General features: G+C 44.8%; 1 long non-coding RNA gene across 2 annotated transcripts; it reads left to right on the top strand.

Annotated features, from left to right (window-relative positions):
* Positions 1-2,137: 2,137 nt before the first annotated feature.
* Positions 2,138-20,835, top strand: LOC112550927. 2 transcript variants are annotated; one of them, XR_003095010.1, is made up of 6 exons: positions 2,138-2,443; positions 2,672-2,799; positions 4,457-4,892; positions 9,318-9,486; positions 11,085-11,406; positions 15,537-20,835. It is a non-coding gene; the product is annotated as an uncharacterized LOC112550927 (long non-coding RNA). The 2 variants fall into 2 exon arrangements; XR_003095009.1 differs by having other exon boundaries at positions 11,085-20,835.
* Positions 20,836-20,925: the final 90 nt, after the last annotated feature.

The following is a 20,925-nucleotide window of genomic DNA, read 5'->3' as shown; positions in this document are numbered from 1 at the left end:
GCACCAGGGTCCCCGAGCACCTGGAGCTTCTCCCCGACTGGTCCTTCCCCTGAGATAGACCACAGAGGGAAAGTGCCCTTTCTCTTAGAGATTGCCACCTGTGTGCCTAGCCCCCAAGACCAACCGGATAAGGTGAGGCAACATCTCAGTCCAGATGCCCATGGGCCTTCTGGCCTCAAAGCTGATTATCAGCAGCACAATGCAACATTGGATTTTGTTTGGCAAAACTTTCTCAGATGCATCAAATTCAGAAGAGACTAAAATTCAAAAGCAAAATTGCCCCCAGGATCCCAGGAGTACGTTCCTCTGTGATATATCCCTTTATTGCATAAAGTCACTCCTGATTTTATTCTTTTTTTTTTTTTTTACATTATTGGCTATCATTTTTAGGACTGACCTTTTTCATGCAATTCTCTGTAAAATTATTGCCATTCCTCATTTAGAAATTTGCCAGAATATGTTTTTTAAAAAAGCATGGGATTTGTCTTTTAATGAATCTTCCTTTTTTTCCCCCTTTCTTTCTAAGGAAGAGCAGAGAATTATGTCGATGACCTTTCTTTGTGCTTAATAGGATTTTTTTTCAGGTGGAGAATCATACCATTGGCTCTAATCAAGATAAAGAGCTGTCTGCTGCTGTCTATCTCTCTGCATCTATTTAAATGTTTATTAAGTACTACTACACAAGTATTTATAGCAGGCTGTATTTTATGGGAAATCTCACATCATGATCACATCTAAAGCATTATTAAGAAATATCAAAATAAAGGGGCGAGTAAGCAAATAGGAACCTTGCTGGATCGTTTCTACTTATGTCTCATGCTGATAAAGCAAAATATAGTTTAGAAAATAAAATCTAATGGTTTTTTCCCCCGGTTATTTCCATGCATGAGTAGCTTTATGTGAACTTGCAATGATATTGTTTTTCTTTCTTCACCAATTCAGTGAGAAATTACCTTGAGTTTTTCACTCTCAGGTCAAGTCTATTCTGTTCTTTTAGGTGGGTCTAGTAGCGGCACCTATATTCATATATCAATGTTCCTTACCTTTCCTGCAATATCTCTGTTTTCCACTGCTTCAAGCTCTACCAAATCGCAATCTTTTGCATGATGGGTGTCTGTTCCTCCATTGCCATGAATGAGACTGTGCTGTTGTGCTCATATTAAAACTTTCTGGTGACTTTTCCTTTGAGCAGCCCTCCCTCCCATGCTTTGGAGCGGGTGAGGCTGTCAGGAGGTGACCTTGGTGCCAGCAACGCACCCAGGGAAAATCCACATTATAAGCTCTTGCCTATGCGCCGTAGAATCGTCTTCATTTTTAGCTGCTCCATCCTCATCGGGCATGCTCCAGCTTCCCATGGGTTATGGTATGAATGAGACATTACATGCACCGGACCCACAGAATGGCAGGTTTAGGCTCCTGGAAAGGCCATGCTCTTTTTCAGGTAAGACTCCACTATGACCAGTTCTGGCTAGACAGTTTCCAGTTCCCTGTACAGAGGTCTGTAGTTGGCCTCAGATTTGCGGAGTGTCCCCAGAGTTGGTCAACAGACTTAAATCCTCCAATGCTGACTCTTGGCAAAGAAAGGAGACTTACCAATGGCCTTTTGGATAGAAACCCATTCTGCACACATTTATGACCCTATCAGAGCCAGGTAGACCTGCTGCTGCCCCTGTTTCCACTGGTATGCCAAGGTAGTGCTGTAGTTACAGCTCCTGGGCAGGGGAACATGGAAGATCTGGGCCCTGGTGTCTGAATTACTGAGCCTTTTGTTCTCCCTCTTTGTTTTATGTAATAAATTAAACTTATCTCCATGATCCAGTGCCTCTAATCTTAGTTCGTTTTCTTTGCTTGTCCATAGCACATGAGACTCATTCTTCCTGGCTAATCAGATAGGATGCAAACTAAAATAATCTCACTAGGTTGTTATATTTTATTCTGCACCTAATCAGTGCTTCTTGGTGCCCCATAAAGGCAAATTAAATGCTGCAGCATCTCTTTCAGTGCCCAGTCTATTATTTTTTTGGTTATTTGGTCTCTTCAAGAGATGAGGATCTCAGTTAGACTTTAAGCAGTGTGTCGTTATGCATCTGTATATGTGCAAATGCAGCCGCTATTATAATGGTGGGCCTATGGGCCTATCCCACACGTTATTTGCACTCAAGACATACATGAAGACAATGAGCGTCCATGTACTGGAGATGACATCCTAATCGAACTATCAGTCTAGTGAAATTTCTTGCCTGATTTCTTGTCCTCTCACATTTCTTTTTCTTGTCCTGGCTCTGATTCTCAGCCTCCAGCCCTAACTCATAGGGATCTTGTCAGTGCAACATCTTACGGCTCCACCAAAATGGTTGGCTCCTGCTTGCATTGTAATCTCCATCCTTCACGCAGACTTGGGCTGGCATTTCTGGCATTTCAAAAAGGCTCAGAAATCTCATGGGTGAGTATTAACTTTTTTGAGTTGGAAGGGGCTTCATTGCCAGGATCTGAATCCCAGGCCAGCAGATATTTATTCTTCTAGTTCAGTATTAACCATCTGATGGTGTTTTGACCAACAGTCCTCCCAAGGCACAGACGAACACTAGTAGATTTCTGCTGACGTTCAGATGAGTTTATAAATGAACTAGTTTTGGCCCCCTCCATATGCCTTTTGTTTTTCTTTTCATAGGCAATCAAGACTCTGCAGTTCACTTCCTACGAATGTATGCCAATAACCATCAGACACAAATGCACAACCATTGGCAAGAAACAGAATTCGAAGTCTGCACGTTCTGGAGGGACACAGGCATGCCTCCAGTGGGTATCAAAAATAAAACCATGTCAATACCAATATTTTTAACTCCACCCAGAAAGTCACAGGCGGTCCAGGCAGATTATGAAACACTAGAGTAAGATGCCCACAGCAGCTTTCCTTGCCAGGTAGACTGGAGGATTTATCACTAGCGTTCGCTTCCAAATGGATTCAATGTGTAGATCAATCTAGGGTGCATTTCAATAGACCGGACAAAGACCTGGATTGCAGAGGCATGGTCTGCATGTGCAAGGAAAGCTGCCGTCTCCTAGTGGGGTGCACAGGATGAAAAGCTGGCCTGGCGACTCCTGAAATAGCAAGCAGTCATTGGGGTTGTACCCAGGCAGGCACTCGTAATCGATGAGCGTACAACCTCAGCACACAGAACACACGCACGGACACCTTGTCAAGACACAGAAGCAACAAAGACACTTATCAAGGGTTGGCCATGTCAATTGTCCCTATTAAAAAGCCACCGTGCATGGGTTGCTGCCGCACAGAGCCCAAGCTCCCAAGCATGGAGGCGAATGCAATATTGCAATGTCTCGGATAACACTGTACAGCAAGAGTTGGAAAATGTAGACTTCCTATGGGCAACTACGCTATGTCTACATTAGAAATGTATCTACTGAAGTACCCGTGCTTTAGCTGCAAAGCCTTAAGTAGAATGGGTTAGTAGTGAGGTTTACAGTAATTTGTTATAGTAAATAGACGTGTGTGTATGTGTGTGTGTAAATTGGTCTATTCAAGCAAAACCTCCTGTTTTCAAAACACACCTTGTTCAAGGTCAGCTGTTTGTTAAAACCTTGGGGCAAGCCCTTATCTTCTTGTTGAGTCTAAACTTGGTCCTTGCAGAGGCAGAACTGCCCCAGCATTGTGCCACTGTGACACAAATCCAGAGCTGGAGTGTGATTTTCCAGCATTTTGCTTCCCCGTGCTTTGCACATGTCCGCGATCATTTGTCATGGCTGGTTACATCGGCACATCATGTTCAATTTATTTCTGAGAAGCAAAATGAAAGGTGATTAGAGAATTTTTGCCATATCTGAAGCCGTAAACTATGGGCTAAATTGAAGCATTAAGGCACAGCACTGCCCTGGGGATCAGATGGAGGCAGTCTGCTTTGAGGGTCTGGCTGTCACGTCATCTCTTAAAAAGGTCCAGCAAGTGCCCTTCTCAGTAGGAAGGGTCAGACACAATACGAGATGCCACAAAAAGTGAGATCAGTCTCCACTAACTACACTGGCTGCAGCTGTGCCCTCCCAGCTCTACTGGTCAGAGTAGCAGGGAAATGGGATAGTGGCCCTCCTGCCCCCAGCACGCATTACTGGGGCTATCTATAATCTAACTAGCTGACTCAGGGTTGATTTGTCCAGTTTACATGCAAACTGGACAAATGAGCCCTGCAAATTACATGCACATTTTTGGAGCAGAATCTTGCTCCTTTGAATTTTAGTATTTATGAAAGCGCTGGTAAAAACCCCTTCTGTTTCATCATCGTTGATATTATTATTATTATTATTTTGTGGCTAGGTACCAGGGTTTAAAATGGGAACGTTATTGTGAGAGATTAAAATGTTTCTATAGCTAAGCAGGCATCCTCTGGCTGATTTATTTTAGCATGATAATATAAGTAGGCAATGACCTGTACTTTCTCTGCAGACTAGAAACCCAACATGATGACACCAGTGGGATTACCTGGGTGCCTGAAGATATGCACAGGTTTAAACGCTTTGCTGGACTGGGCCGGGCTACAAATGCACAGATGCAGCTAAGAAAGGTGAACCCTCCTGTGGAAAGCACCACCATGGTTTGATGCTTCAGACTCCCAGCGATGGTCACCTACACATCTAACACGAGTAGCCAGCCCCCATCACAAAGTAAATGCTGAGCTGGTACAGTATAAAAAGCTTTTCTTCCCCTGGCAGCTGCAAAAGACAGTGGCAGAACTAGACGGCCTCTGGTAAGGCCCCTCGCATCCACCGTCTAAATGAAGATGCTGAAGCTGGGACCAGACAGCACTTCCCAAAGGGCTGGACACAAACCTACCTGAGAGGCTTGGGGCGTCTGGGACTCTGTTACTTCCCAACACCCAACTGTGAGTGGGGTCATGAATTGGGAGGGTCAGGTGGTGGAGCAAGGGGGCATTTTGTTCACGATGATGCACAGAGAAAGTTGTGAACAGACTACTCTCAGTGTTACCCCAAGGAGTGTTTTATGCCTCATGCATTTAGAGCATGTCTGTATTTTCCCCAGTGGATGCTGTACCCTCTTTGCCCCTAGCAAGCCGTTCTTTGTTTCACAGGCATTCGGTGCATGTGAGTAAGGAAGACCTGTCTAAAGGGGAGTCTGTGGGTATTTAGCTATCTCAGAAGCTCTGGGCTCGGGACCACAGTGGTTGTTGGTTTTTTAAAAAGCCCCTCACTATTTGAACCTGCCCTTGCAGCTGCTGGCAGCTGGCAGAAGGGTTGCACTTGCAGTCTGGTGCTGGCCACGGTCACAATACTGGTATAGGTTGGTCTGGTTCAGTATGGAAGTCTCTGTTCCCATGGGTTTCTGGTTTTCATCAGTGTACAGGGACAAAGGGACAGGGGCTATTGCCTACCTGAAGTCTGAAAGATTCTTGTCTCCATAAAATAATGCAATATTCCTCCAAGCTGAGGCCCAATGAACACAAAGTACTCCACACACCCTGGGTGTGTCTATACATTGCCATATGGTGCCGTTGCTATGGCGTGGTGTTTTAGTACTTCCAAAAGTGTCAGGTTTAAATGCTTTGTGGTTGCAGCACATGAAAGGGCAAAAATTGTGGTGTGTACATGAGCCCAATGGGTTTCCCAGAGACAGAAGGAAGTACTAAAACACCGCACTGTAGCAACGTCACCATACTTTTGAAAGTATTAAAGCACAGTGCAGTATGGGCGGGTACCATGCCACGTGCACAGGTAAATGTTGCCGCTACATTGCCGTAGCAGCGCACTATACCTGGGGAGTGCACGGCTACAGCAACGTAGCAGGCAATCATGTGTAGACGCACGCGATCGCTACGTTGCTGTAGTGTGCCCTACGGCGACGTAGCACATTGCTATGTCACCCTAGGGCAATGTATAGATGCGCTCACTGTGTCTTAAACCCCATCGTACTTTTGACCTGATTGAAGGGTCTGCCTTCAGGGGTCAGTTTGTAGGAGAAGGGCCAATGCCAAGGGATTTTGGATGGCCAAAAGAGTTGGCAGATTTGCTTCTCATCAGGACCTAGTCAGACCTAGCTATGTCATGATCCAAATCTCAGTGCTGCTGAAATCAGATCTCAGGGCTGGGATGTTACTAGATCAGAGGAGCCCATCGACAGAAGCATCCCAAGAATCGCAGCCTTCCACCATTTCCGTCTCCCCCAAGGCCCCCAAACTGGCTGATTCCTCAAGGTGGTTGCATGTCAACCTACCTTGAGATGAGAATAGAAGTTGATGCAGAAAACCTGACACAGATGCATTCGTGGAGCATCTTTTCCACTGCCGGGTGGAGGGGACAGCAGCTAGTTTCCATTTTGTTCTCGAGTTTTTATATCTGAAAAAAGTCAAACCTTCAAGATCTGTTACATACACCTGACAGCAGGTAGGAGCAGAAAAGAAAATCTCTCTTCATAGACATCTCGCTCCAACAATTTGGGAGCAGGGAAGAGTGATCACTGCAGAGAGAAGCTATACTTATTAACAAAGCAAATGTATCTAGATGCAATTTACATGTCAATCATCTATAAATTGCCAGTAATTAATTAATGGCATCCTAGCCAAATAAGCTATGGGAATATCCTCAGGGACAGTCGTGAGTTTGCAAGGAAGAACAGGTATGTTCAGAAAATCAGATGCTAAAAGCCAAAGGTCACACAGCCGCCAGAGAAACATTTTCTTTTCAACACAGTTTGTCTAGTACAGGGCAAGACTGATCTCTAGTGGTTAAATCCAAGCACTGCATGCAGCTCCAAAAATCTCTTTATTGCCTGTTCTAAAACCCAGCATGGATATAATAAGGCAAAAACCATCCCTTTTCTTGCTAGGATACACTTCCAGGACGTTGGCTTGCATGCTGTTCCTAGTGTGGCAATGGCAACTGATTAAAAGATCAAACAGGCCGTTAGAAAATAAAAGGATTGTCAAGGAGAGATTTATATTCTTAGATGGCAGCCTGTGTTCTTCGCCAGCACAGGTGCTAGGTCGACGTGACCAGGTGATGCAACTTCATACCTACAGCAGTGCGAGGTAGCACAAAGCAAATTTCCAGCATGCTCTCAAGCTAATTTGAGCATCTGGCAAAATAGCATATCAATATATATCGGACCTTATTTAGAGGCCACCAATGCAGGAGCCCCATTCAATTGTTTTAAAGTATTTTGGGGGCACGCTTGTTAATAAACCGTTAGGGCAGGCTGAAAATAGCAAAATAAATGTAGAATGTTACCTTGGTTTTCTGAGACATTTTCCTATCAATTTTTTTTTTTTTTTTTTGGTTGAAAGCACCACAAAAAAAAAAAATCTCATTCCTATTCAAAATTTTGGCTTTGTATTTTTTGGTCTCTTGTTTTCTTCCACTTCCCTCTAAATGTTGCACGTTGCATGCCTCTGCCCTACTGGAGGACCAAACTCAAAAAAGGGAAAAGAAAAGCCAATCATGACACATCTGAGAGTTAGGTTTGATTTGAAGTGGATTTTATTTTGTTGAGACGAACAAAAAAAAAATTACAACGTTTGCCTTGAATATTTTCACATTACTGAAAGGCAGTTTTCTTTACAAGAAAATCCTCTCCGATGAAGAACAGCGCAACTTTCTGTAAAGCACGAGCTTCTGTTTTCATTCATATGCCAGCGCAACCCCTACCATATCTTATAAAAGGCATCCAGGCTGAATGTAAGAATTCAAGCGGTGGTGAATCGCCCGCAACCCTCAGGGAGTGGTTTTGGCTTTGCTCTCACTGTTAAAAATGTTCATCTTGGGTCCAGGCAGGCAAGCTTTTTTGAGTAGATGTGATGTCTTTTATTAGACCAACTAGCTAGTTGGTCTGATATCTTTTATTAGCACATACTTAAAGGGTACTAGCTAGTTGGTCTAATAAAAGATATCACATCTACTCAAAGAACCTTGCCTGCCCATGTCCTTAGACCAAGATAGCTACAACCAACAACTCAGCACCTTGGGTCTAGAGTTATAAATTTGTCTTTATTCATCTCTCAGCCCCTGAATCTCATTATGCCCCTGTCTGCTAGATTAGACCTAGCATAGAGAAAGACGCAGTCTGAAGCCACATCACTTCTAAACCTTGTTCTTCTTCCGACGAACCATTTGCATCCATTCACCTTAAGCTTCAGTTCTTCAAATGCCCCGGTCCACGTTCTCTATAGTGACTTGGCATCTTTTGGACATGCAGTTGAAGTCCTCTTAAAAGGCCCATCCTTGCTGAAAACTTTCAGCCTTCTTTCAGATACCTCTCTAGGTCATCCAAAGAAAAGAAGGAATTCACCAGCAATTGTGTTACAGCCCTGGCCCGTACCCTTTGCACCGAATGGGAGAGAGCAGGTCCGTCCCGTCGTTCTATCAGGGACTAGGATCATTTCGGGAAACTGAAAGCCATAAGAAAAATAACAATTATCCATAGCCTGAACTTTAAAAGAATATATATTATTAGAAGGTTAACGAGAAGGAGATTTTCATTGGGTTGTGATGTATTACCTAAATCCACCAGTTTGTTCATATTCTACAAGATAAACAGCAACTGTGTTATTGGTTTTTTTTCTTTTAACTGAGCATATTTCTGGTTTATATAATGTTGACAAGTCGTTGAAACATAATGTGAACTTTCAGAGAGTCCCAATCTGACAGTGATTAAGAATCCACATTCCTTCCTTTGCGGGGTTTTTTTTTTTTATGAGCTGATAAAATACATGCTACTGATTTCAAGTAGATTTGTACATGATTCATTAGTAGTCACCGCTTAACGACATTTTTTCCTCACCTCTTTCTTTTACCCATTTTTTTGCAAAGGGTTCATCAACAAATATTTCATGCATAGATGTCATATGAAAGGGAGAATCTTTTTTTTTCTTCCTTAATTAGGAAGGAAGTTATTAATAGGGTTTTATACTGATTGGGTGCATCTACATGTACCCCTGGCTGCGCAGTTGTTACTGCACAGTCAATTAGTACGGAGCTAAAGGAAGTACTAAATGACTGCACAGTATCAGCCATTACTGCGCAGTCCCAGCGGCGCGTGGGTCATTTCCAGCGTCGGCATCACGATTCGTGCCTGCCAATGCTACATCACTGTCGCAACGAGCTACGTTGCCATAGCTCATCGCTACAGCAACATAGCATGTCATGTAGACACATCCATTTAATAGTACTCATCTCCAAGTGTTTTGCATACCATAAAAATACCATAGAAAATTATATAAAAATTAATTTGTTAATATAAAACTTAGGCAGTATGGATAAGGGACTGATTTTATTTTTTTGGTTCTGCGTTTATGCAGGGTGAATCACAGAAGCTCCCAGGCCACGATAGGGCGTTTTAGCTCTCACACATTAAGAATGATGATATGATTGAAAATGCAGGCATTTTCAAGAAGAAGAGAGCAGCAAGCAAGGCGTACCTCATAGGAGGGTGAAAATTTGGCAAAGAGCAAAGCATGCCCGCAACTGGTAAGATCCCCATTGATTTCCATGCACATCATGTTGAACGTTTTAAAAAGCTGCCAGTCTCAGACCAAATTCTCACCTGGTGCCAACACACGGGAAGTCGAGGGAGCCTTGCTGGTTTGTACCAGCTGAGGACCTGTTCCATTTTTTGAGGCATTAAAAACGTTCCCACAGGAGAAGCTGCTTGCTACTCAATTTAGCTATTTTAGGTGAATAAAGCTTCAACTTTATGCAGTATTACTAGCTAGGAATACCTGGAACGCCGGGTTCAAATCCCAGCAAAGTACAGGGTGTGTCTACACATTGCCGCATGGTGACGTTGTTACTGCCTCAGTACTTTTGGAAGTGCTAAAGCACAGCGCAGTAATCGCCGGTACAGGAGGTGCACACTTAGGTTTCCCCGCGATGTCTCCGTAGCGGCACGCTATAAATGGGGAGCGTGCCACTACGGCAACGTAGCCAGAGATCACATGTAGACCCATGTGATTGCTACATCACCGTACCGTGCCATACATCACCATAGGGCAATGCGTAGGTGTGCCCAAACAGCAATTGCCTATCGGGTAAAGCAGCACTTTCAGGAGAACTGAAGCCTTTCTCAACCCTTCCAGTAATCTGCTGCCTGATTGGCAAGGGAGTGATGCCTCTTCTCCGTCAGCCGTTTCTGACTATACTAATTGGTCATGATAATGCCTTTTAGTACAGCAACTCAATGGCAAATTACAGGCTCTTATGCCAGAATAACATTGTAAATTTTGCATGTGCAGGCAGATGTACAGCAAGCTATGCCACTTCTTGGGCACAGAACGGCTCCTGGAGTTGTAATGGGAAGCACGTTGGCATTTATGGTATAGACTCCCTTCTTCTAAGACCCTGCAAATAGTCACATTAGTGCAGGTGGTTGTGCCGGTTTGCAGCTGCAAAATGGGAATGCAGAGCTGCGGAGAAATGCCCCGTCGGCTTTATGGCCCCTTCCACAGCTTAGTGAGGTGCTTGCGCTCTTTTGTGTGGAAACTCAACACACACTCACACCATTGTACGCTCACACACACACACAGAGGGAAAAACATCTCCAACCCCTGCCCCTTGCAGCCTGGTTCTTCTAGGGTGCGTATAATCCTCAGGCTCTGAGGTATCTTAAAGGGTACGTGCTCCGAGCCAATGCCCCTGGCATTTCAAAAGCAACCCTGCTTGTTTTCTGTCAGCTTCAAAGCTGGTTTTCAGCTTTTGCTGCTGGCTCTGCCTCTCGTGGCTCCAGCAGCCGACGCTGAAAGTGCTTGCTGCCTTGTGAAGGAGCAGCTCGAGGGGCGTCAGGCAGCAAAGCTCCCCAGGCAAACCCCCTGCTAGTTCTTTGGGCCGGTCTATGCTGCTCTGCCCACAACCAGGGCCAGATCCTGATCTTGCCCACTGCAGCGTCAGCGAGGAGTAGTTCAATGCTGTAGCAGCGCTGTCATGTTCTTGTAGCTGTGATGGTCCAGAGATAGTGCAGGAGGGTTTCCTGCTCACTTCCCTTTGCCCGGTTTCATTGAGATCCTGCGGTTAAATAAAAGTAACTGTTCTATCTGATGCTAAGCTGATGCTGTTACCTGCTTTTTTCCTAGAGCTGAGACATCCGGGAAAACCCTGGAAATCTTCAAAAGGAGACTGGACAGTCACCTCGCTGGGGTCACTTGACCCCAGTTGCCTTTTCCTGCCTAGTGCAGGGGGGCTGGACCCGATGATCTGCAAGTTCCCGTCCAGCCCCTAACATCTATGAATCTATGAAATCTTACTTCCTGAGTCATTTTTCCACCAGCAAAGCCAAAAAAAAAGCAGCAGCTCATTGGAAATGCTTCTCTCAAGATAGTCCACAAATGAGGATTCAGTGGCACAGTTCTTCTGATCCAAAAAATGTTTGCAAAGACTGAAATTAGGCATGCAAAGGTGACTGGTCAAAGCATGTTCTACATGTCATGTGTGTATGCAAAGTGGAAGATTGCAGTAATGAATAGCTCAGGGTAATTCCCCGTGTACACGCTCTCATCCCAAGATAGATGGACACTGAACTGTGGTATCTTGGCCCTCAAAAAGTTGATGCATGATAAAAAGCCCCATGGTCTCTCTGAACCTCTATGCTCAGGGTTGTTCTGGGCTAATCTTGATCTTGCTCATGGTAGTATCAGTCTGGAGGAACGCCACTGATCCTAGGTGAGATACGTCCATGTAGAAATGGTGTGAGCTCCCAGCCGGCATCAGCGTTTGCTAATCCTGGGTGTTTACTTTGCAAGACATCCTGGGGTGTGTTTGCTGATATGATATCAGAGTTAGCAGACATAAAACTGAAGAGGTGCTAAATAGAAACAGTGATGCATGCTGTGGGCATGTTATGGAGGAGAAAAAATGAGCCAGTTTTAACTGCGGAGCTGCTTGTGATTAGCACAAGGTGAATGCAACATCCCTGAGGCACTATTGGGCTTCTTTCATGGCAATACAGCCTAGCACCGGGGCCTATTCGACATGTTTATACTGGGCACATCCTCCAAAACCACGGGGTGGGAGCAAATCTGAGCACTTATGCTACCTGCTACCTTATCTGTCCTTATGAAGCAGCTCTTCCAAAGGGAGGTGGGACTGGCCCCGCTCATGCATTCGCAATAATTCCTATTCTTCTAAAACCTTTCTCCGTGGGTGTTTAAACTGTGTACGTGCCTGGGAGTGAACCTAAGCGGTCGGCTTTACAGTATTTCCCTCTGTATTTTTATGCTTTGCAGATCAATTTCATGAACTCTGCTAGGTAGGACGGCTGCCACCAGCTGGAAGAGTGTAGTAAATTAATTATAGATGTATGTTAAATTACTTTCATTACCACCCTCAGCCCTGGGATGGGATCATGTGAGCAGGATGACTGATGAAACAGCACTTCTGTATATCCCTGTGGTGATGGATATTTTTGCTCAACTGGTAGCATTGTTTCTGGATACAGGGAAGCCAGGATCGTGTGCTTCAGAAAATTGAGGTCTCAAGTAAACTCCAAGCGTTGCTGGCAGGTTTATGGCTCAAATATACCAGCTATTGGGAGGGCGGTAGGGGTGGAGACTCTTCCTTCTCCCTGTACTTTGACATAGGCACACATCTGAAAGCAGATACCTCCATCTGCCTCATGTCAGGCCCCTGGCAGACACGGGAGCTATCTATGCTTCACCCGTCCCCGGGTATTTCCTAGCAGCCAGCTTAGGTGGTTCCCTGTTTGGGGGGCAGGAGTTTGTGGGTCCTATTCTCTTGGGCCTTATAAAGATTGCCTGTGTGCCTAACAGGGCTGTGATTTCACTAGGCCATAGGGTGCCCAAGTGAGTTGAGCCAACTCCTCCTTTGTGCACGTAGCCCCATGTCCTTCCAGTTATGCATGAGGATACCAGGCTTCCTTGGCATTTGCAAAAGGAGTAACATATTTAGACACAATTGAAGGAAAGCAGGTGGCTAACAGACTGGCTATTAATTCTGTAGATATAGCTGTTGAAGGCAGCCAGGATACAAATCCATGTGCATATTTTTTCTTGCCTATTTTCACCTCCTAATAACCTTGGCATAGGGCATTTCTGGGGATTAATGGTCTTCTGCTGAACTTCAGTCTATCAACTTTCTGCAGGGCCTCATTAATCCCTGGGAAATTGCCTGTTCCACGATTGCTACTGCTAAAAAAAAATGCATTCGGAGAATGAAACAGTGCTGCTAGTGCTTCATCATGCACCAGCCCTAACTGCTAACTCTGGGTGCACATCACAGTACCTGTTACTTATGTGGCTGGTACGCTACAGTTGTAGTTGTTGTTGCATATAATTATCAGCAGCCCTATAACCGGAAGCTGCACTTCATGCCCGTATTACTGAGCGTGGTCCTTCAAGTCTCATCCCATAGCAGCTTTCGACATGGATCTCACCTCTAAATGCTTGTTACAGTGAGTGAATTGGTTCAATAATGTTTCCAGAATCATAAATCTAGTGGACATTGTGATCGGTGGCAGGAGCATGGGTGAGGGTTGTCTCAGTCGCCCTCCAGGTGCTTTGCCCATCCACGCTGCTACGGCCCTACTTCCACGGCTGCCAGCCCTCACCAGATGCCCCATGCGTCTGGAGTAGTTGCAGCAGCACAGGGCATATAGCAGAGACAGGGCATACCTGGGGCACATGGTGGGGGCTGGAGCTGCTGCCTCATGCCCTGGGTCAGAGCTGGAGCTGCCACCACTGCAGCTCCCTTATGTCCCAGCTGGATCCACCCCATAAGGAGCCCCACAGCTCAGATTCAACCCATGGCACAAGGTGAGTTTGACACCTCCCACCCCCCGGGTTAGATGCAGGTTGACTCCAAGTAGCTGAAGTGCTGTTTGATCTTCATTTAACAGCCCCTTGGGCTACTGAGATGAAGGCACACCAGTTTCTATAGCCAACCTCAAAGGAGCAATGTGACCAGCATGTTACTGGTTGCCTTTGACTCCTGAGACTGAATGGCTTCATAGTCATTTATAGCTAGGCTGAAGAGGCAGCCTTCAGCATGACTTAAAACTCATGCCTCCGGAGCTGTAGATACCAGGCCCACCCTGTCAGCATACTCCAGAAGCTGTAGGATCTGCTTCTGAATAGGATTAGGGTAATAATCTATTTTGCCAGGTTTAGAGCATGTGTAATTGTAATTTTATTGTAATACTGGTAACAAGCAAGAGTGAAGAGTTTCAGGAGAATCGAGCAAAGAGGTAGGTCTAATAATGCTCAGCACGTGTTTGGCTAGAACAGTGTTCCTCAACCAGGGTGCCTGGCGTGCAAAGCAATCTTTTTAAGGGTGTCACAGGGTGGCATGCAATATTAACACTGTCAGATGTGCAACCACCTGCGCATGATTCACAAGATAAACCCAGAGATTTCAAATAGGAATCCACACTGTCACAAACTTTCTGCCCTGCTGTGGTCTCTCTCAGTTCTGTGCAACAGAAGATTTGCTCTATTATGCCTCCATAGTCAAAAAATGAGGCACAGCTAAGAGCTGGCATTTTGCAAGTCTAACAAAGTTGAGAGACCCTGGGCTAGGGGCTGGTAACTCCAGGAGAGATGGTTTATAGCCAGAAATGGAACTACTTGGAATTAGAAGCTACTTTTGCAAATGTGGGCCTTGTTGAATGAAAGAGTATCCAACCTTTGGAAACTCAGCCTCCTCCAAGGAGCTTAGGTGAGCACTTGCACCCTCCAGGTGAGCAGCATTATAACTAGCTAGCTCTGAGACGAAGCTCCAGTTTGAATATAGTAAAATGGATGATATGTTTGTGCTGCATTCAGGAGAAGCCCCAGAAAGCTTTATCCCACTCCCAACACAATGGGGAGGTTTTGCGGCTGGTCTTAATCTATCAGCACAAGTCATTAGGAGAAAATGTATCTTCTTTATTAGCTTCTTGGATGAGATGCAAGGACTCATTTGTCTTAACCATATCAACGTGCTAACGCTATTGTCAGGTAGAATAATGACAGACATTATAGAGAACACAACCTGTCAGGAAGGAATATATTTGCTCATAAGTCATTCTGCATAAATATACACACCCTTACTTTTACCAGGCAGACTTTTGGGAATAATGGTAGGAGAGCTACACAAACTCAGTCAGAGGAAGGAAGAAAAATGTGCTCCTGTGGTCCATATATCATCCCTCAGAAGTGAGGCCTCTATCCATGTTAAGAAAAAAACAAAAACCAAAACAACCTTTAACTAATGAGCTGGGAACAAATCCTATTTTGGGAGAGGAAAGCAGGGGAACAAACCACAGACATGGGTGGGCATGTTATCCAGCCTCTACTGCCCCATGGTTATAAGCAATATTCCTACATGCTCCCTACTTTCCTCTAAGATCACACAGTAAGTATGAGGCACATGGTCTCCAGAGTCCTTGGTGAGCACCATAACCCTCAACCTGTCTCTGAGAACTAGGGGGGCCTGTACACACCACAGGTTTTAAACCTTATTAAATTTAAATAGGTTTATAAAATTTAAACTTGTTTATTTTGGAACGTCGCATTTGTGTTTACATGCACTAGGTTCTCAAACAAATTCAGCTGAGCCCCTGGCCTGCACCAGAGGAGAGCGGGATGGTCCAGTGATGCCCCCTGGCCCCTCACCCACCCCATGCCCGTGCCCTGCCACGCAACTGTGGAAGCAAGGAGACGACAAACCACACAAGAAAAATAAATAAATAAACTATGTCCGAGGAGTGTTAGTTTGAATTGCTTTCATTTTTTAATTGCTTCTGCTTTTTTAAAGGGGTGAACTACAAAAAAGTCGCAGCGCCATCTGGTGGACAAAGAGGATCGTTCCACATCTTTTAGTGCCTTTGCGTTTGCACGCAACGAATCCATGGATGCGACACTTCAATTCCGGGTGAGCCATACTAAACTATGTCCCAGGAGTTTTAGTTTAAAAGTCTTTCTTGTGTGTTAAAGCGTCTGGAAATCCTGCTCATGCAAACAGACATGCAGTTGCAGCGCATGAAAGGGCAAAAATCGTGGTGTGTACATGAGCCCAATGGGTTTCCCAGAGACAGATGATGTCTGAGAGAGCTCTGCCAGCTTGTGAGTGCAGGTAGCTCACATTGCACTGTGGTGGGGTTTGATAAGTTGACAACATGGTGCAGTAGGTGCTATTGCCCTGGCTGTTTTCAGTGTTGCTGTTTGTGAGGTTATGGTTGTTGAACAGTTGGTCCCACTTCTTCTTCTTCTTTGCTTTGGTTGTTGTAATAGTTGATTCCATTTCTTCTTCTTCCTGTGCTGGACAGCTCTCATCAGGTGCTTTTGCTGGCTGCTGCATTAAGTATGTCTCTGAGTTCATTTCTTTCAGTTTAGTGGAGCCTGACAGTCTTTCTTGTTTCAACTGATCCCTTTTGGAGAAAAGTCAGTGGAGGGGACTTCATGTCTTCCTGCATAGTTGTGTAGTGTACTTAAGAGTTGTGTGGATTAGCCAGAGGGCTGCAGATAGTAAAGCCCCTGGAGATGATTTTGGAATCATTTGTTTATACTATTCTTTCATCGGATACAAATGAAAATTAAATAATACCCATTATAAACACAAAGGCAGGTAGATAAGCAGCAATATATGGCAAACATAGACTTTGTTCCTGAGAGCTACTGACATCGTGGAAGGGTACGTTGACATTTAGGAATACTCTGCCTTTAAGCATTCACACTGGTTTTTGATGAGGTCATGTCTGTCTGCTCATCTAATATAACCGATGTTACTCTCACTGCTGACTGGCATGAAAGTCATATTTGAAAGTAATACCTTAGCATAATCTTTAATAAACCTTCATTGTCCACCAGGCGCTTTCTGAATGCAGCCGAATAAATGTGGTGTCAATTGCCATGGAAGATGCCTTGCTCAGTGATCTCTGTTGTTACATAAAATGATTGCATATTTCCAAGGCACACGTGATAAGGGTATGAAAGTACAGAGCGAAACTTGGCCTGCGCCTCTTTGACACAGTGACCATTTTCTTCCACTTAGCTGCGTTTCAGGAGCAATTTGCTCTGGGCATTGTGGACCATTCTGGCTGAGAATCACACTTTGCCTGTATGGAGAGGAGAGCAAGTGCATTTCTTTGTGCACGTATTGCCAAAATGACTCCTCCTCCCTTTTGCTCCCAAGTTCATCTGAAACACATCTGCAGGAATACACAGCTCTTTGTCAGCACTCGGCCTGCCTCATTAGGAGAGGAAAAACCACAGCCTCCTGTGCTTTCTCAACAAGAAAGGCTTGTGTAAACATTTTGTTCCTAGTGCTCCGTTGTCATCCTCTTGGCTAGTATTTTATCCCAGATACATCTCCCTAGCAATGGAAAACACACAACCCCTAAAAAGTGAAACCCTTATACGTGTTGTATGCTTAGCCCTGCATCTCTGGCAACTCACGTGAGCAAAAGCTGGAGGCTGGATCCTATCTGAGTAGATTTTGAGAAGCAGGACTGATTGGCATGGAAAACAATGCAAATTAAGCTTTCTTATGCTATTTTGCACATCCAGTTATATATGCTTCCACAGGCCGAAGCGCTACTGTGGAAGTGAAGCAATTCTGTGTACTTCATACATCAAGGAAGAAAAGGAGCACAGAAGGTAGAGATTGGTTTGAAGTTCCCAACTTTTACATTCTTCTACTTGATAAGCAGAAGATAAGCAACTTTTGGCCTCCAGACTAGGGGTTCAAATACCTGAGACCGTGGTTCTATTACATTCGTTTTAGCAGGTCAAATAGGGAGACAAACTTTAGTGCACCGGGAACAGGAAATGTATCTGGGGGAGTGCATCTAAATCTCAGAGAATCAACTGATTTAAATTTACAACAATTTGGACCTATGGTAATAACCAGCAGCACTGTCAGGGGCTAATGCTGCCTCTTACCTGTGCTAACTTCATACTTGTTAACAGGTCTGACTGCTGTTGCACAGCCTCACACCTAGATGGCAGGACAGCCTCTAAGGACTTATTTGCATTCAGTAAGGCTAAGGACAGAAATGACACACAAACTGGTGCAAGCGATCCGAAACCAGTCCAGATCTCTAACAAAACAGAAATTCGGTGCATCTAAACCGCTTTCAAAATGGCTGAAATCCATTTAAGATAAACCTGGATGGATGTAGTATCAGACTTAACCTGAACCTGGAGGAGAACTGCGACAGAAGTTCAATAAACCAATTTAACCTAAATCAGTGAAGTCGCGGCCCCACAGCATCCCAGGATGCTTTGCACCTCTCCTGAAAACCCCTCACCTCCATACGGTGGGCAGGCTAGCCTGGGCTCAAGCTGTCTGCTGCAGCCCCCACCCGGCGTCTGGCCTGGGCCACTGCAGGCACGTGGCTGCATTTCTGGGATTAAAAGTGAATGTCTGTTCACTTGCTTATCGGTTCAATCCAAGCAGTTTAGATTAACCTGCAAAGACTGGATTGATTTAGCCTCAGGCTTTATGACTGTCTCTACTTAGTCTTACTGGCTGTCGCGGAGCAGGAGACACACACTGCCTCTACCTTGTATAACGTATACCAGTATAATTTTACTCTTCCTTTCCTCCCACCCAGGATAACTACACCAGGTTCTGGAAAATTGCACAAGGACAGGACTGTAATTTCGCTCCCGATTTGCACAGATATAAACAGGTGTGTCCAGGCATTAAAACTGAACAACCGCATTCTTTATGTGGGATTTTTCTAAGAAACAACGATTGCTCAGGCGAGACCTGAAATGGGTGGGCATTGCTTGATGCACGGCTGCTGTGATACGCACCCTCGCACATTTTGTGAGGCAGTTTTGAGGGAACAGAGTAGTCGCATTCAGGCCTGGTGCAAATGTACAGGGGTGCTTGTCACTTCGTCCTGTCAAACAGCATCTGTTTCTCAAAAGCTAACCAGAGCGGCATGGTCATAGGAAAGTAGGACTGGAAGGAACCCTACAAGGTCATCTAGTCCAGCCACCAGCTCAGGGCAGGATCGTCCCCGACTAAAACATCCCAGTCAAGTGTCTATCTAATCTGCTCTCAAAAACTGCCAAGGATGGAGAGTCCACAGTTTCTCTAGGCAGCTTATTCCAGTGCTTGACCACCCTCTTATTTAGGTAGTTCCTCTTAATCTCCAATTTATCCTTCCAATCTCCATCTGCTGAAGTTTGAGGCCACTACTCCTAGTCCTGTCCCCTCCCCCCGTGCCCCCATTCACAGAGAAAAGCCCACTTCCATTCTTTGTAATCACCCTTCAGGTATTTGAAGGCTGTTACCAAATCTCCCCTCGGTCTTTCCTTCTTCATACTAAACAACACTAGTTCTTTCAGCCTTTCTCCAAGATATCTTTATTTCCCTGCCCAGGCGATTCCAGTCACTTCAGGTTGCATTGCTTTGCAAATGGAAACAAAGGCCCGCCGCAATAGCAAAGGAGCAGAAGGACTATTTCACAGCCCTTCTCTGGTAGCTGTTTTTTTCCTCAGTCTGTTGTTCAGCCAACAAGTCCCTTGAAGCAAAAATCCAGGAGAAAGAACAAAGCAAGAGCCACAAAACAGATTAAGGCTTCTTTTAAAGCTCCAAGCAATCCCTGAGTGCAGGAGCCAAGCACAATTCCTTAAGATCCAAGCTAGTTTAATGTGAAATAGCTGTCTAGCAACTGAACTCAACTGAAATGCATTGAAAAAAAAAACCTGTCTCTGTATATTTAAAACGAAAACCCTGCCCCTGCTGAATGAGTATGTTGACCAATATTCCTTCCACCTGACTTGTCAGAAAGGTACTTTGAAGCGAGTGCAGCTGTAACTAGAACGTGTCCAATTTACCATGCAGATCACCAGATGAGATATGCAATTAGGGTGCCTTCCTTCTCTATAGTTGGTGCTGAAGGATGCATCTCATTGCATCGTTCACACTTCTGAGCTGAACAGGAGTTTAGGAACACGTCCTGGATATATTTGCTGGTCTTTGGAAACATGTTTATGGACTGGGGTATTGAACATTTTGGACCCCCTTCAGCAAAGCACTTAAACATGCCTAGACATTGGTCAGGTTAATCACGTGCTTAAGAGCTTTGCTGGACTGAAGCCAGGTGCTCTGTACTGTACTTGGGAGTCAAGCCTTACAAAGAGGGCCAAAACTCATCAAAAACCATGTCAATGCCTCCATTAAAATCGCTCCTATGAAAGAAGCCATGCAAGTGTGGAATAAGGAGCTTCTTAAATAGTAAAGAAAGAACCTAGTTTGCAAGAAAATGGGAAAGTGGTGGTTTAACCTTTGGGGATTTAAAAAGTGACAAGAAGCTGTGTGTTAAATATGGCAATAGCCTGTTCTGCAACCAGCAATGCACTAATTATTATTTTATTTGTTCGTCCCATATATTGTTGCTTTTCTGTTTTTGCATTGGAAATGCTACTGTATGTGGTTGGTCGGGTCATATATAGTATTATAAAGTGTTTATGCTATCCTACGTTTATTTAAGCATGTTCTGGATTCCCCCTAAATTGGAGACCTTACCTCAGCTGGTGTAAATCAGCATTTAGGACAAGTGATTTCCATGCCGTATTATGCCAGCTTCTAGAGTTAATTAACTGATAGGGTTAGGTGGGAACCTGCAATATAAGAGATGGGTTAGGCAAGGACTGTCCTGCCCTGGGGTGAGGGGTGAACTAGCTGACTTTCTGTGGTCCCCTTACAGGTGTATGAGCAATATATTTGTACTCAAACTCTTTCTTATGCTTTTATTACTACGTCTATGACCCAGATGTCCTGGTTTTCCATATTGAAATCCAGTTCTTCTTTGGTCTGGGCCTCAGCAATGCCTTGTGGCAAGAAGTTTCTCATGGTGAGTGTGCCGTGGAAAGGTGGACTACTTGCAGGAATCTCTATGAAGGCCTGAAACCGGGCACAGCGACGAGAACTTGTGGGACGCGTAACAGAAGACGAGCAACATCA

This window comes from Alligator sinensis, unplaced genomic scaffold (genome assembly GCF_000455745.1).
Source record: "Alligator sinensis unplaced genomic scaffold, ASM45574v1 scaffold937_1, whole genome shotgun sequence".
Classification (NCBI taxonomy): Eukaryota; Metazoa; Chordata; order Crocodylia; family Alligatoridae; genus Alligator; species Alligator sinensis.
The sequence above is the reverse complement of the archived record's forward strand: the minus strand, read 5'-3'. Positions and strand labels throughout refer to the sequence as shown.